The following is a 13,571-nucleotide window of genomic DNA, read 5'->3' as shown; positions in this document are numbered from 1 at the left end:
TATATATATATATATATATGTGTGTATATATATATATATATTCTTATGAATATAATTAACCAAGTACATGTTTCAAATTCCTGTAAGAAACTACTACAGAGCAGTATTATGAAAGGAGCCCTGAAAAGAAATCAGAACACCTGCAGTCTGGCTCTGGATCATCCACTAGTCAACCTGAAACCTTAGGCAAGTCATAATACTTTCAGTTATATGAGACAACAAAGCTACTTCATGAGGTTATTATGAAGGCTAAATAAAATAACATTAATAATAATATCAATAATAAGAGTAGATTACAGGTATTGGGGACTTACCAAATGCTAGGCACTCCAAATGTTTATTTAATTCTCAAAGAACCCCATGAGGCAGGTCTTATTATTACTCATTTTGAAAACTGAGAAAACGAGTTTAGAGAAATTAAGTAACTTGCTCGAGGTCACACAGTTAGTAAAGTGGTATAGCAAAGATTCAGATCCAGGTCTCTCCAATAAAAAAGTACAATTGTAATTGTATTTCTTCCCAAATATATGTAAAGTGCCTAACAGAATGTCTGACATATATTAAATAATGAAGATGTGCTAGTTCCTTTCGTTTTTCACTTGATATCCTTTGAGGCATCTCAAAGATGCTAACAAATTTAACAACCACCTAAAACATATTATGCCATTAAGTCTGCATTTCCAGCTCAAACTTCCCTTGTGAAGCTCAAGAATTATAAATCCAGCTTCCTTAAGTGTCCAATGGGATCTCAGATGCAATATGGTCCTAAACAAACTCATTACTTTCCAGTTAAATATGCTCCATATGTAGTCCCAAATCAGTGTAGCCTCAGAAGAAAAGGTTTGCTACTGCCATTCATCCAGATGCCTAAAATAGAAATAGGAAAGTCAGGAGTTTTCTTGTAGTTCCCTAATCTGTTTTAGGTCTTCATAGCTTATGGACGTCGGGAGCGCCGCCGCGCTTCCCAAGCGGCACACTTATCCAGTGCGCCACCGGGCCGGCCAAGGAGTTTTCTTGTAGTTCCCTAATCTGTTTTAGGTCTTCATAGCTTATGGACGTGCTGTTCATATTTCCTGGGATGATTAATCAAATCTTTCTAATCATCAAAAATTCAGCTTAAATATCAGCACCCCTTTGGATTTTTGTAATATCAATTAAGTATTATCACCTCTGTTCAGCTGTCTTACTTTGTATATAACTCTATTTTTTTATGTTATTATACTAGATTTTAGTGATAAATTTTCATACTCCTCACTTCCCCTACATCAAAACAGTCCAGTAGAACTTTCGGGATGATGGAAATGTTCTATATGTGTTCTGTCCATTACGGTAGTTAATAGCTATATGTGGCTATTTACTGAGCACTTGAAATGTGGCTAGTGTGACTGAGGAACTAACTTCTTATTTCATTTATTTTTATTTAATTTCAATTTAATTTTAAATAGTCATGCATGGCTTGTAACTACTGTAATACATAGTGCAGCACTAGACTCTAAGCTCTATGATGGCAGAAACTACATCTTGTTTACTTTTATCCAATGCCTAGAAATTAGCAGATCCTCAATAAATAGATGGGAAATGAATAAATGAATAAAATATTTGACAGTGCTACAGTAGGGGAAAATCTACTTAACTCAAATACCAGGCAACTACTACATAAAGGTACCATGAAAACTAATAAACAATGATTTCTCAGTGAATAAAAAGTTAATGCAAGTAGTATTCCAGTAATGAAGAAGTAGCTTCTATCATGTCAACCCTCTCTCTGGTAACAAATATAAACTCTATATGAAATATAAAATACAATAATCTGAAGGCACTCTAGAGGAACTAAAGGAAACTGAAAGTAAATCTACACTTGAGGGAAGGAAATGGCATAGCATAATTTTCCTGTTTTGATACAGCTTTTTGTCTGAGGGTGGGCCCTAGTTGCAGCTTGTTTGGTGGGTAAAATTCTAATAGAAATCCACAGTATTACCAGCTTGGAGACAGAGTTTGGGAGACCACGGTAGCTAGAAAATGAGAAGGGAAATCCTGGAAACATGAAAGCCATGGGTAGAATAGGGAAAGGGGAATTCTGTATATAAACCAGGCCATAATCTCTAGCTAATTCCTGTACTACATATGCATGAGGATGACTCCAAGTAGGCCAACTAGGCCTAAAAGAACTGAACTGAGTTTTCAGCTGCTCCACTGGAGGAAAAATAGGGTTGGAATTTGAGTTTGAAGTTAGATTAATTGCTGGTTTAAAGACAAAAAGAAAACATCTTCGGAGGAACACAACAGAATCCAGTGTCCCTATAATGTATTCTTCATGATGTCCAAGTGAACCAAAATTGCTAGACTTATGAAGAAACAGTAAAATGTGACCTAAACTCCAGGTAAAAGACAAATAAATGGAGACTGACCTTGAGATGACACAGATGTTGGAATTAACATTAAGGGATTTAAAACAGCTATTATAACCATCTCAAGGATTTAAGGGAAAACAGTCATAATGAATGCATAGAAAAATCTTAGAAAGGGAATTGAAACCACAAAAGAGAAACAAATGGAAATCCAAAAAGTGAAAAAACACAGTATCTGAAATTAAAATTTCACAATATTGCTTTAATAGCAGATTGAAATGAGAAAGAGGTGGTAAATTTGAAGATAGAGCAATAAAAAGTATCCAATCTGAAAAACCAAGAGAAAAGATTGGGAAAAATGAGGAGTCTCGGTGAGCTATGGGGACAGTGTGGAAAGGTCCAACATATGTGTCATCATAGCCTCAGAAGAAAAGAGAGAAAATAAATATTTGAGAAAATAATGGTGAAAAAATCCCCAAATTTAGTGAAAGGCATAAATTTACTGATATAACAAACCCAGTGAACCCAAGCAGGGGAGAAAAAGAAAAAGAAAATTACATCTAGGTACATCAGAGTCAAACTTCTGAAATCACAGTAAAGAGGAACTCTTGAAAGCAACAGTGGATTAACATATTACGTGAAATGGAATAATATGAATTAACAATGATTTCTCGTTAGAAAAAATGGTCACAAGAAGACAGTGGAATGACATTTCTAAACCGGTGAAAGGAGGAAAAAAGTAAACTCAATGAGGTAAAAATAACATTTGAAAATGAAGGCAAAATTAAGACATTTTTAGATAAATAAAAACAAAGAGAATTTTTATCACCAGATCTGCAGTACAAAAAAATGCAAGGGAAGTTCTTTAGGCAAAGGAATTAAACACTCAAATCTTCAGAAAAGAATGAAGTGCCAAAAACTGTAAATATGTGGCTAAATATAAAAGATTGTGGGGTTTTTCTAACTTATTATGAATAAATGTGACTATATTTGCTTTAAACCCCACACTGTATTGTGGGATTTACATGTAACAACTAAAAAACAAAAGAAAGTAATGAGTCTATATTTTCTGAAAGATTCTCATACTTTACATGAAGTGGTTCAATATTAAATCTAAGCAGACTGTGAAAAATTAAGAATTTATATTGTGATCCCTAGAGCAACCACTTGAAACAATACAAAGTGGTATAATAAAAAAGGCAATCCATTAAAAAGGTAGTCTCAAAATGATTCAATTAAACCAAAATAAATTAAGAAAGTAGGAACAGAGAATCAAAAAATCAAACAAAAACAGATGGGACCAACAGAAAATACTAGTAAAATGTGTGATCTAAACTCAATCATCAATAACTGGACTAAATGTAAATGAACTAAACACTTCAACTTGAGGATAACTCAACGTAGTTACTCCACAAGAGATGAACTCTATGGCTATATTGACATCAGATATAATAGATGCCAAGACAAAGAATATGACCAGAGATAAAGACAGACATACTACTAATAATAAAAGGATAAATTTACAAAAAAAGACACAAAAATCATACATGCATATTTTCCTCATAAAAAGGTTCAAAATACCCGAGATGACAAAGTAACAAAGGGAGATAGAGACAAATCCACAATGATAGCTGGAGACTTTAACACCACTTTCTCAGCAATTAATCCAACAAATAGATAAAAGATCTGAATGACACTGTCAATCTCCTTTACCTAATTGACATTTACAGAACACCAAACCCAACAACTGCAGGATAAACATTCTTTACAAGTGCACACATGAAGTTTACTACAATAAACCACATGCTGGGTCATAAAACAAGTCTTAGTGCCTTTAAAAGGATTGAAATAATAGAGACAATGTTTTATGACCGCAATGGAAACCAAGAACAATACAAGATATCTAGGGGTAGAGAATCTACATATTTGGAAATTAAACAACCTGCTTGTCAATAATTTATGGGTCAAAGAAAAAAAATCACAAGAAGCGTTAGAAAATAGTTCAAACTGAATGACAATAAAAATATACCAAAATTTGTGGGACACAGCTTAGTGCTTAGAACTTTTAAATGCTTACCATATGAAAAATGAAAGGTATTCAATCAGGACAGTTGAGACCTAGAGGAAAAACAGCAAAGTAAATCCACAGTAAGGAGAAGGAAGTAAATAATAAAGATAAGAGGAGAAATAGAAAACAAAAATGATAGAAAAAATTATCACATATATATATAAAACACTTTTGGGGGCTTTTTGGAAAAAGATAACAATGTTGATAAAACCTAGACAGACTAATCCAGAAAAAAATGAAAGCAATTACCAATATCATGAATAAATATGTGAATATATTACAGATATTATGACCAACTTTATGCTAGTTAATTAAATATCTTAGATGGAATGTACACATTTCCTAGCAATACAATTTACCAAAACTGACACAAGATGAGATAAAAAAATTGACCTGTTCTATATCTATTAAGGAAATTGAATTTGTTATCAAAATATTCTCTCAAATACAGTTTCAGGCACAGATGGTTTCACTGGTGAACTCTGTTAAACATTTAAGTAAGAAAAGATAACAATCTTACACAAATGCTTTCAGAAACAGAGGAGGGGAAACACATTCCAATGCCTTTTATGAGGCCAACACAACCCTAATACTAAGTCTGACAAAGACATTTTAAAGAAAGAATATTAAAACACTAGTCATGTCGAGTTGGCCACCTAGTTTGGTTTCCTTCCTCCACTACCAACAGGCAGGCTGCCCTGAATTTGATGGAGGAGAGGGCTGGCTGGCTGGCGGGCTACAATATCAAGCTTTTATGTAGCCCCCAACTGCGCATGGAAGATAAGGAAATCCAATCTGGCCTTCGTCAGGTTCCTGCAAGACCTAGACAGAGGCTCAAAGTGAATGAAGGAGTGTAGAAAAACTGACATAGAAGATAAAACACCTCATTAGTTAAGTAAACATTACTGCCAAACACTTTGAACTCTATCATTTGTACAACTAGTAATTACAGGAGAGTTGTTTGAGATTATGCTATGCCACCAATAATTGATTTTACCAGTCATCTGAACAATCACATCGTAGACACTGAAAATGAATGAAATATACCCAATGGAATACTACTCTGCCATAAAAAAGAATGAAATTCTGCCATGTGCAGCAGTATGGATGCTGAGCTGGAGGAAAATCATGTTAAGTGAAATAAGCCAGCAACAGAAAGAGAAATACTGCATGTTCTCATTCACAAATGGGAACTAAAACCAAAATGAAATAAAGTAAAATAAGTAAACAATGTAATAATAATAAGTTGAACTTTCAGAAGGAGAGAGCAGAACTGTGGTTACTAGAGGAGGGAAAGGGGAAGGGGGAGGTGGATGATGAGAGACTGGTTAATGGACACAAAACAGCCATATGGAAAAAATAAGTTCTACTGGTGTACAGTTGAGCTAGGCATCAATAATCAACAATCATTGATAATTTACTGCATATTACCAAATGGCTAGAAGAGAGGAATCAAATATCCTCACCACAAAGTAATAATTAAGTTTGGTAATGATGAATATGCTAATTACCCTGATCTGATCATCATGCATTGTATACATTCATTGAAATTGAAATTCAGCTCTGTATCCCACCAATATGTATAATCAATATGTTTCAATAAAAAAAAGACTTACTGGGAAAAAAGAGAAAATGAATAAAATAACTGAGTGATAATAAAATCAGGACACAAAGAAAAAACTGATATAACTTCTGAACAAGAACAAACATATAAGCAAAAACAATGGCAGTACTTAGAACTCCAGCGCAGAGAGGAAAATGAAGAACGAGATGAGGACATTTTAGAACTCTACTTTGAAGAAAATGACAACAAAGATTACTTAAAATCTTTACGTGAAGTTTGATTACTACAGAACACACATCTGGATGAATGTGAGGCTGACAGAATCGGTAGCTTTGCTTCCCACAGATTTGTCACCCCTTTTCCCCTGCGTGACGGAGCCACCAAAGATTACTCAAAGCCTATCTCTTCTGAGCAGTGAGAAGCCCCGAAAAGGGGTTAATCTCCCAGAAACCTCAAGAGAGAGGCATTCCTTCCATTTGGGAAATTAACCCCAAATTTGGGTTCTCTTCCTGCGTTTATTCTCCAGACCAGGAAGTTACAGAACAAGAATATAGGTGGGATTTTTGCTAAGTATAGTTTAACAAGTTTAACAATAGAAGCTGGTAACATTCAGTAAGACAAGCAAGGTGACATTCTATAATGCAGTTAAGTGAGTCCACTAGCAAAAGCTTGATTTTAGCAAACATTCTCTTCTTACAGCAATTTCCCAGTACCTTTACATATCAATCAGTAACCTGTCTGTCTTTGAGCCAGCAACCTTGCTGTGTTACAATTCTTTATCTTACAACAGAGACTATAGCCTGGGGAAAATTTCCTGTCCTTTGCAAGGTCAATATTTGAAACTGCAAGGCTTTGGAAAACCGGGCCCTGTGAAGTACATTTGCTTTATGCATACTCCACAAGAATCCCTAAAGGTCTCTTTTCTCCTGGTAAGTTCGAGCACTGCAGATGTGCACGCACACGCTGGTGAGGCAGTTCTGAGAAAGTGCTTTGAGGCAATAGCAGTCAGCACGTCAATCAGTTTGAAAACACAACAGAAACAGATGCTGCATAGGGAAGAGACAGGGAAGCGAGAGATTCCCTTCTTTTCCACTACCACTGATGATATGGTGGACACAGCAGAGAAAGAGCAATCACCAGCACTGGTGAGGCATGTGGGATGAACGTCAAGATCCGAGAGAGGCGTGTGGGATTTCTGCCTTCTTAAACTGAAGCAGGAATTTTGGCTGTGAAATTTCACACTACAATAAATGAAAAATGGGGGAATGAACAGGGAGCGCTGCTGTGGTCTGACTTAGTGGATGTCAAGTGGACTTTCTTTCAAAATGAAAGTTATGGTAATTAGACTTTTAGAGAAATAACCCTGAGAAACCTACACACTCTGCTGTTCTTCTGCCTTAAATATGTATTTGCCAAAATCAGTTGTCCGTCGTGGGAGTATCTATTGCTTTGGGAGAAATCAAAGCTGTTTGTTCTTTTCTTCTGTAGATCACAGCTGCTCTAGAACTCAACAATACAATTTCTGCCTTTTTTTCAGAACAATGAACAGAAAAGGCAAATGAACTGAAGGAAATTTGCCATTCTAAATGTACAGGCAGGCATGATGCTTTTGAAATTTTTGTGGAAGTCTTGCAAGCGCTTGTTTTATGTTTAGATGGTATAAATAATGACACAAATGTTCGATGGAATAACTTTATAGCTGGTCAAGTTTTTATTCTCCGTAGTGCACTAACAGATTTTGATTTAATTATAACAACTGTTGTTCATAAAATCTCCTGTTTTTAAAAGAGAGCCTTTGGAAAATATCTCCAGGGCCACACCTGTGAAGTCTTTTTGCAGCCGGCAGCTTAACTGCAGAGTTGCATTACATGAAGAGATGGAAAAGATTTGTGTTTATAATAAATTTTGATTTGAGGAAGCCCTGAGTTGGGCAACCAAATTTGATGTTGAAATGAACCTTCCTGGGAAATTCCTCAGGGATCAGCAAGATAACCTAGAATCTCAACTAATCATTGAGAATTACTATAAAGAAATACTTAGTGTTCTAACAATAAGGCACATAATTTAGGAGCTTAAATCCATTTTCTTAGAACAGTACCTCATAGTTCTTAAATGCTTATCTCTGGTAGCCCCAGTCATAGAACAGCTTACACTTAACACCATGCCAACATATAGTGAAGTGACTTGCCCAATCCTAACACACCCTCTAGCAACTTTCATTGTTGGAGGATCAAGCCAAAAATAGAGGGAAAGACATAGAGCTTCCATCCATCATCTACAAAGCTCCCTATTTGTCTCCTTTCGAGTTTTTTTTCTTACTGTCTATGCATTACTGAAGATCCTACGGGGGCTCTCCAGTTAGCTCAGCTGGTTGCAACACAGTGTTAGAACACTAAGGTCAAGGGTTCGGAGCCCCATACTGGTCAACCACGAAAAAAAAAAAGATGAAATAAAGAAAATTATATCACAGATCAGGATTACAGATGAAGGTCCTATGTATTCTTCCTCAATGAAGTTTGAGAGTAAAAGCTATGAAATTGGATAAAAGCATCTCAAAATATAACTAAAATATTTCAACAACCAGAGGCCAAGTAACTTAACTTTGCTTAACATAAATGTTAATATAAAATATGATCTTAATTTAATGGTGGATACATCTATCAAACTATACATTTAAGTCAGAGCTTACTACAAGTATTTCAGAAACCATTGAAAATACTGAAGAGAATTATTAAAAATAGGTTATCTCCGGGGCTGGCCCGGTGGCGCACTGCTACAGTGCGCCACTTGGGAGCGCAGTGGCGCTCCCGTCGAGGGTTCGGATCCCACATACAGACCGGTTCCTGCTCACTGGCTGAGCGAGGTGCGGGCCCAGCACCGAGGGTCGCGATCTCGTTGCCGGTCCCGGTCAGGTACGGGTGCGACACTGAGGGTTGCGATCTGTTGCTGGACATGAAAAAAGACAAAAAGGAAAAAATAAATAAATAAATAAAATAAAAAATAAAAAAATAAAAATAGGTTATCTCCTTATGTTTGATATTTGGAGGAAAGGCTATAAGGTTTATATAGGCCATGTAATCACTGAATATTTGCCTATGGGTCATCTGTTAAATGTATACATTGATAGTCTACTCTTAAATGACCACTATTTGAACCTTCATTCTTTGAAGATCTCACTTTTAGAAGATAGCATTAAAAGAACATTCATTTCTGTGTAATTTCTGTGGTTGGCACTCTGGGGATATTTTAGTTCATAATTCCATGAATCTAATTATCAGGTATTAAGTTGCCAATTCTTTGGAGAAGTAAATGTTGGGGATGTGTGGGAAGAAGAATATATTTTATAAAGTAGTACAATAAAGGTGTTTTAGTATGTTGCTACGAATCTTTAATGGGCAGTTAAGGAAATTACCAACAAGTAACAGAAACAGAGACCTCACCAAAAAGAGATTTCAGTGTAGATTTTGTCTCCTTTAAGTGAGTGTAAAGACATAATTATTTGACTAGAAGGCAATCCAAAGTTGTTCCACATCTGGTTGTTGTTTACATTAATTTGTTGAGTTGACACCTTAACTGATTCATAAGCTTTCTAGCAGTTATTACATTGACTGGTTTCTTTCCATAACCATTTCCACTGCCTTGTCTTGATTTATCAGAATTACCTGGGAAAAGTGGGAATTTTGTTGTTTATGAAAATAATACAAAAAATTATTGCTGTTATTTTTGGTGTCAAAAAGAAATTCCGTTCAAAGTATTTTAATCTAAATAAAATGTGTTTTATTTTTTAAAAGAAAAATACAAAGCAATATTCTTCATAACCATAGAAGCAAAATTCCTTAACAAAATAATGGCAAACTAATTCTAGCAATGTATTAAAAGGATGATGATATACCATAACAAAGTAGAATTTATCCCAGGAATGCAAATTTGATTTTACATCAAAAAGTCAATCAATATAATTTATCATACTGACAGAATAAAGGAGCAACACCATAGGATTTCCTCAATAGATGCATAAAAAGCACTTGACTAAATTAAAAACTCACTAATGAATTGAGAAAAACCACGAAACTCTAAGCAAACTAGGAATAGAAGGAAACTTCATTGACCTGATAAAGAAGTTTATATATATATAAATATATATATATAATATATATATATATATATTATATAACTATAATATATATATATATATATATATTATAGTTAATATAATGCTCAATGGTGAAAGACTAACTGTATTCCCTTTGAGACTGGACACAAGGCAAAGATGTTACTTCTTAATGTCGTACTGGAGGTCATAGATGGTAGAACAGGGCATGAAAAAAAAGAGCATAATTTTTTGTCGCTGTAGAAAATTCTAAGGAATCTACAAGCAACTACTAGAACTAATAAGCGAACTAAATAATGTTACAGGTTACATGATCAATGTCCTAAAATCAATTGCTTCTTTATGTACTAGCAGCAAACAACTGGAAAAAATTTTTAAAATTCCACTTACAACAGTAGTTAGAAAAAGATAAAATACTTGGAAATAAATCAAACAAAAGCATGCAAGACCTGCATATTAAAAATTACAAAACACAGGGGGAGTGACATCATCCAGATGGTGGAACAGATGGTCCCCAGCATCATTCTCCTCCACATCCAATCAATTTGTAACTATTAAAAAGCAAAGACTGCCAACCTGGGACCATTGAAGCTCCAGGGAAAAGGAGAAGAGACCTGTGGAGTTTGTGAAGGTGGGAGAAGCAGTGGCTAGAGGGAGATGGGATCACTCCAACTGTTTCGAGCCCCAGCTACTTCAGAGCCGGCCTGCTAAGGGGTAGGAAGAAGTGGCAGCACACAGAGCAGGAGCCAGTGAAAGCCTCAGCTGAACCCTTTGTGTGAAGTTGTTTGGAGTCTGCAGGAGGGAATAGGTCCTCAGGGTGCACCATATCAGCCCCCAGGCCAGTGAGACCACTGACAGGGTTCCCATGGGCCCACATAAGAGTGAGAGACCACAGCCAACTGAAGAAAGAAGCCACCCAGAGGCTGGTGAGTCATCACAAGGGACCTGCCCACCGCATGGGAAGTGTTTGGAGTGCAGGGGAATGCTGGCCCAGTGACAGAACACTGGGGCACAACATGGGCAGCTGATCGGCTCTCTGATTGGCACAGGCCCACTCAGTAGAGACTGGTCAGGGTCATAGAACTGAAGGGGGGACATCTTGCTGGAAAGACTCAGTCCTGGGCCAGAATTTCAACACAGCCCAGGTGTATCTGAACTCACAAGGCCTGGAAGAGATTAAAAGACCAACAATTAAAATTTGATTCTCACAAAAAGCCTTCCCCAGAGAATCAGCAGCAAAACAGCAATTTATTTCAACCACAGGGCTCAAGTGCTGGCCCCCACAGGAAGTTCCCTCAATTAGGAATTAACAAAAGGACAACAAATTAGTTCCAGTGCAGAGTTTAAGTGGTGGTGGTAGCTAAAAATCCAACATGGAACTGAAAAAACAAACAAATCCCCTACAGACCAGAGACAAAGATCTGATATTAATCAGTAAAGGTTTAACACCACCAAAGAACCTGGTAGCAACAAAGAACCTAGAGAGGTAGCATAAAACCCAGAAGAGGTAGCAGTTTCCTCAAATGCTCAGACACAAAGATTAAAAAAGAACAGAGAAATATAACACCATCAAAGTAAACAAATGAAGCACCAGCAATGGATCCAGGGGAATAGCAGTTTTATGTAATATCTGATAGAGAATCAGAATAACCCTCTTAAGGATGTTCAGGGAATCACAAGAAAATATAGATAGAAAATTAAATGATATCTGGAAAACAATCCAGGAACACAATGAGAAACTTAACAAAGGAACTGAATCAATTAAAAAAAAGGAGAAATTCTAGAAGTAAAGAATACATTGCCTCTAGAAGTAAAGAATACATGAAAATTTGATAGAAAACTCCAACAGCAGACTTAATCAAACTGAGGAAAGATTCAGTGAGCTCAAAGATATAATATATGAAATTACCAAATCAGAAGAGCAAAAAGAAAAAATGAAACAGAAATACAGCAAACATGGGACTCCCACAAGCAAAATAACCTGTGCATAATTGGCATACCTGAAGGAGAAGAAAAAGGAAGAGACTTAGAAAGCATATTCAAAGAAATTATGGCTGAAAATTTCCCAAGTATGGAGAAAGATGACAGCATCCAGATACAGGAAGTTCAGTGGTCACCAGTCACATTCAATAAAAGGAGGAACACCCCAAGGGAAATCATAATCCATTATCAAAAACCAAAGACAAAGAAAATATGGAAAGCAGCAAGAGAAAAGAAACATGTAACATTCAATAGAGCCCCAATATGTCTTGCAGATTTCTCAGTAGAAACCCTAGAGGCCAAAAGTGAATGGGATGATATAGTCAGGTGCAGAAGGAAAATGTCAGCCAAGAATTCTCTGTTCAGCAAAACCAATTTTCTTTTTTTTTTTTTGTCTTTTTCCGTGTCCGGCAACGGATCGCAACCCTCAGTGTCGCCCCCGTACCGGACCGGGGACCGGCAACGGGATCGCAAACCTCGGTGTTGCTCCCGCGCCTCGCTCAGCCAGTGAGCGGGAACCGGTCTGTATGTGGGATCCGAACCCTCGGGTGGGAGCACCACTGCGCTTCCCAAGCGGCGCACTTATCCAGTGCGCCACCGGGCCGGCCCACCAATTTTCAAATACAAAGGAGAAATGAAGCCTTTCCCAGACAAACAAAAGCTAAGGGAATTCATCAACATTAGACCAACCTTAAAAGATACGCTAAAGGGAGTTCTTAATTCTGAAAGAAGACAACACTGAGAAACAGCAAGAAAATATTTGAAAGTACTAACTCATTAGCAAAGTAAGTTCACAGACATGCTCAGAATACCCCAGTGTCATAGGGGTGGTGAATAAACTGCTTATGTCTGTAACATGAAGACTAAAGGACAAATCTAAGACAATAATATATACAACAACCATATAAGAGATAGACATTATTAGTCTGGCAAGTTCGCTCAGTTGGTTGGAGCTCAGTTTTATAACACTAAGGTCAAAGGTTTGGATCCCCTTACTTGCTGCAAAAATTTTTTAAAAAGGAGAGAGAGAGGGAGAGAGGCAATATGAAAGATGTAAATTGCAACTTCAAAAAGTGGGGAGAAATGACAGCAAAGCACAGAGTTGTCTTTGTTTTTTGTTTTTTTTCTTTTTTCTTAGATATCAGAGCTAAATTGTTATTGCTCTAAAATAATCTGTTCTAACTGTAATATTTTTTTGGTAAGCCTCATTGTAACCGTAACACAAAAACTTACGAGATATACTAAAAATAAATAGGAAGAAGTCAAAATACACTCCTAGAGAAAGAAAGCCACTCAATCACAAAGGAAGACAGTAAAATCAGAAAAAAGGATCAACTAGGGCCGGCCCTGTGGCTCACTCGGGAGAGTGCGGTGCTGATAACACCAAGGCCACGGGTTCGGATCCCACATAGGGATGGCCGGTTGGCTCACTGGGTGAGCGTGGTGCTGACAACACCAAGTCAAGGGTTAAGATCCCCTTACCGGTCATCTTTTTAAAAA

At 36.7% G+C, this 13,571-nt stretch overlaps 1 pseudogene; it reads left to right on the top strand.

Annotated features, from left to right (window-relative positions):
• Window positions 1–7,023: 7,023 nt before the first annotated feature.
• LOC103599140 lies at window positions 7,024–8,715 on the top strand (annotated as a pseudogene).
• The last annotated feature ends 4,856 nt before the right edge of the window (window positions 8,716–13,571 follow it).

This window comes from Galeopterus variegatus, unplaced genomic scaffold (assembly GCF_000696425.1).
Source record: "Galeopterus variegatus unplaced genomic scaffold, G_variegatus-3.0.2 Scaffold2864, whole genome shotgun sequence".
In the NCBI taxonomy this organism is placed as follows: Eukaryota; Metazoa; Chordata; class Mammalia; order Dermoptera; family Cynocephalidae; genus Galeopterus; species Galeopterus variegatus.
Note: the sequence above shows the minus strand (reverse complement) of the source record. Positions and strands in the feature narration are given on the sequence as shown.